The 4,081-nt window shown below is 51.8% G+C and overlaps 1 pseudogene; it reads left to right on the top strand.

The window, feature by feature from the left end:
- The first annotated feature begins 538 nt into the window (after nt 1-538).
- On the top strand, nt 539-3,051 carry LOC117874498 (annotated as a pseudogene).
- Nucleotides 3,052-4,081: the final 1,030 nt, after the last annotated feature.

Below are 4,081 nucleotides of genomic sequence, written 5' to 3'. Positions count from 1 at the left end.
TGGGATCGGGAGAACCTTTTTTCTTTTACTGAGATATTGGTTTTCATAACTTTTCATCCCCATAACGAGTGGCACTGGTGGTGATACTGGGAAACTGGAGTGTCTAAAGGAATTGCTTGTGTGATTTGTTAGCCAATGGGGTAATACCGATGTCTTCTCTGCTTGGCTAGTTTGGTTTGCCTTGCTGTGCATAGAAACCTCAGCCTTGGCCTGTAACTGCCCTGCTTTAAGCAATTTGTCCTGAATTGACACTCTCAGTTGGGTCCCACCAAAGCCAGCATTGTTACCCCCTGCAATTTCAGCCCTCGGGTCCCTGCACAGGCACCTCCATCCAGACATGCAGCCCCCACTAGAGTCATGGGCTCCCCATACAGCAATGCTGTTGCAACTCATGCTCTTTAACTTTTCTCCCATCAGAGTGCATGTTGTTAGAGCAAGAGCTGCACCTGACTCTGCTCTTTGAGATAGGCTCCTTCCTTCCTGTCGTGCGATTCAGTCAGAGCCACTAAGAAGAGGGACATTCCCAGCAAAGTGCGGAATGAATAATATCATCACCTACCAAGGTGCGAACTTTGGGGGACTGGCCAAAGAGTTCACCTGCAGCATGTCTGAACTGTGGCAGGTGGATTTCGATGACACCATTTCCTCACTGAAGGTCATTGGGCAGCCGTGGCTGGCCTTCAGAGATCCTGATTATGGAGGACCAGTCCATGCTTTTAAGGAAGGTGAATATGGAGGCGTAGGTATAAATAACCACATTTCCTCTTTGCAACTGGTTTATGAAGACCTGGACAACCTCTGATCTCCTTCTGTGACCCTCTCTGAGGTGCTAATGAAGGAGACTGACTTGTCTACAGGATATTTTGGTGACAAGCAGTGCTGTAACAAGGGCGAGGCGAGTGAGGCACTTGCCTCGGGCACACAAAGTCAGGAGGGCGCAGAAAGTGGTGGAGAGAAAAAAAAAGCTGCTGGCATGGAGATATTTATAACCCAGGTGATCTCCCCCTGGTCCCCCCTGCGGCCCCCCCGCAGCTCCCCCGAGTGTTCCCCGACCTGACTTGCTTCCCTCCTGCTCTTCCCGGCCCCAGAGCACAGCAGCTCCTTGCTGCCTCCCTGCAACAACTGCTGCCGCGGGGTCCTAGTGCCCCACTTCTCCACTGCCAGGGCAGACTGACTCTGAGCCTGCCCTTCCCCCTCAGACCCTTCCCTTTTCCGGCAGGACCCTCCAGCAGCACAGGGCGCCCCCCGCCCCAGCCCGCAGTCACTGCTCCTGCCCCACGCTGGGCAAGGGGCAGCCCCATTCCTCACCCCCAGTGAGGCTACAGTCAGGGGCAACAGCAGGGGAGGAGGCGCACACAGCACCCCCTGGCACCCACCACGGGGGAGGTGAGGGAGATTCCTGGACCTGAGAGGGGCCCTAGGAGCTCATGCAGTGACAGTGGTGGGGGTGAGTGTGCTGCTGGGGGGGCAGGAAAGGGGGTCTCCTCCCCCAGAGCTTGCTGCTGCCGACAGGGAAAGGGCTGGGGGGAGTCCTCCTCTCTGGCCCCTGTCCCGGAGCAGCCTGCTTGCACCCCAAACTCATCCCCAGCCCTGCCCCACCCCAGAGCCCACACCCCAGTCAGAGCTTTCACCCCCCCACCACACCCTCAACCCTCTGCCTGAGCCCTGAGCCTCTCCCACACCCCAAACCTCCCATTCCCAGCCCCAGCCAGAGCCCTACCCCCCACACTCCTACTCTCACCCTGAGCCCCTCCAACACTCCAAACCCCTCATCTGCAGCCACAACCCACTGTCCTCACCCCTGCACCCCATCCCTTTGCACCCCTCCCATCCCCAAACTCCCTCCCAGAGCCTGCACCCCAATCTCCTGCCCCAACCTAGGGCCTGCACCCCAGACCTCCTCCCTCACCCAAACTCCCTCCCAGAGCCTTGGGCAGGTGGGGGGGGGGCAGAGTTTGGGTGGGGGTGGGTTCTGGGCACCACCAAAATTTCTACAAACCTGCCACCCCAGATCCTGCCCTGAAAACCTGAACTCCCAGCATTCTCAGGACACATGCTGATCCCTAGTGGCCACTGCTGATATCCAGCACCTCCCTCCTCTCTTAGAGTGAGTCCCTCTCTGGATTTGAACTGGACTGGAACCAAAGACCATCTTGGAAGCAACATTACCAGCCCAAGCAGTCAAAAATCATGAGTTAGACCCCCCAAAATCACAGGCTCTACCGCCGCCACTTCATTCATTCTTCGGTGGCAATTCGGCAGCAGGCCCTTCCCTCCCAGAGGGACTGAGGGACCTGTGGCTGAATTGCCGCCGAAGAGCCGGCCCTGGGGGAGGGCGCAAATTTATATTCTTGCCTCGGGCGCAAAAATACCTAGTTACGGCTCTGGTGACAAGGCATCTTCTCACATTGTCCAGAGAGGTGCCTGGCTTCTCTATGAGCACCCCAATCAAGGAGGCTGGTATTACATAGCCCAGTCAGGAGAGAGGCTTCACGACTATGGGATGATTGGATTCCATGACCAGTGTTCCCATGTGCATCCCTTGCTACCCGGTCTCCCTGTTGTTACCTCCAAGGTCCTATGGGAGCAGTAGAAGGTGGAGAAGGAGAAGGAAATTGTGATTGATGAGATTGTAGAAACCTATGCAACAGATCATGAACAAACCTTCACCATCACAACCAGCAGTAAGTACAAGGCCTCCACCACCCACAGCTTCAACTTCAGTAGCTCCTCTACTCTTAGAATGTAGAGGTGGAAGTGGGGATCTCACACTCCTCCATCTTTGTGGAGACAGAAATATCCAGCACCATCATCTTTGAGAAAGGGAAGAGTGTGTCAACCACCATTAAGGAAAAACTTGAGATATCTCTGCCAGCCAAGACCCCTCCCCACACAGAGCTGACAGTCAATGTTGCGAGGAAGGAGGTCACCATTTCAGTGCCGGTGGAGCTGACCATTACCCAAGGTGGAAAGATAAAGACTGAGTATGGGGAGTACCGGACTACATCAGGGCGTAGCATCCACATCATGTACATTGAGAAGAAGATCTAGGTTCCAGTGAGAAAGCATCCCTCCCCCTGCTGAGCCCATTGTGTTTCCTACTCCTTTCACACAGCCTAATTCATGTCTGCTTCCAAGAGAGAGTCAAGGGAATTAGTTTGTCATGTATTCTCTCAGCCATGTGTGAACTGGTTCTGACACAGACCTCCTCAATTGCTTACTGTCTCCATCCTGCCCTGCAACACAGGCGGCATTAGCAAAGGAGACTTATAACACTGCTCTACAGCCAAAATACTTCTGAAATAAATGTAGTCAAATTCTGGGTCACTGAGAACAAAAATGATGCTTAAAATTGTTGATTGGCTCTAGTTTTCAAGATATTCTATTGGGTCAGTATATACGACCCTTGACTTGGGAATGGCGGAGGATAAGTGAGTTATAAAGGGAAGGGATCTCAATTTAAACCAGAAATGACTAAAATACATCTTTGACTGGATCTATGAATAAATCTATGACAGGGTTTGGCCAGTACTTGCTTTTTAGGCAAAACAATGAGTGATGCAATCTGAAGCTGGTATTGCGTCATACATGATATGAATTGCATCATGTTATTCCTAGAAGTCATGGATGATGCAATCATAACGAAGTTTACATCACTCTGCTGAACAAATTGCCCTATATCAGCTCTAGAAATCATACAGTGTCGTGCTCTCTTATTTGTCAGTGTTTGATTTTGCAAAAGGACACATTTCTGTTTAGCCAAAGTGAGCAGAGATGCCTCATACTTGTGTGAATAGTGCAGATAACTTCTGCTATGTTTGTGGTGAAGTGACTTTTGGTTAAGAAAGCCTATCACCTTTATTTTGGCTGCAAAATTGGAGATCAGGACAAGAGGTAGGCCCCACACATATGCTGCAACACCTGTGCAACAAAACTTAGCCAGTGGTTGAACAGGAAAAGGAAATCTATGCCTTTTGCAGTGCCAATGATTTGGAGAGAGCCAACAGATCATACCAGCAATTGTTACTTCTGCATGGTGCCTCCAGTTGGGAAAGGTGTGTCAAAGAAGAAAAAGTGGACT

The sequence above is a fragment of the Trachemys scripta genome, chromosome 1, assembly GCF_013100865.1.
Source record: "Trachemys scripta elegans isolate TJP31775 chromosome 1, CAS_Tse_1.0, whole genome shotgun sequence".
Classification (NCBI taxonomy): Eukaryota; Metazoa; Chordata; order Testudines; family Emydidae; genus Trachemys; species Trachemys scripta.
Note: the sequence above shows the minus strand (reverse complement) of the source record. Positions and strands in the feature narration are given on the sequence as shown.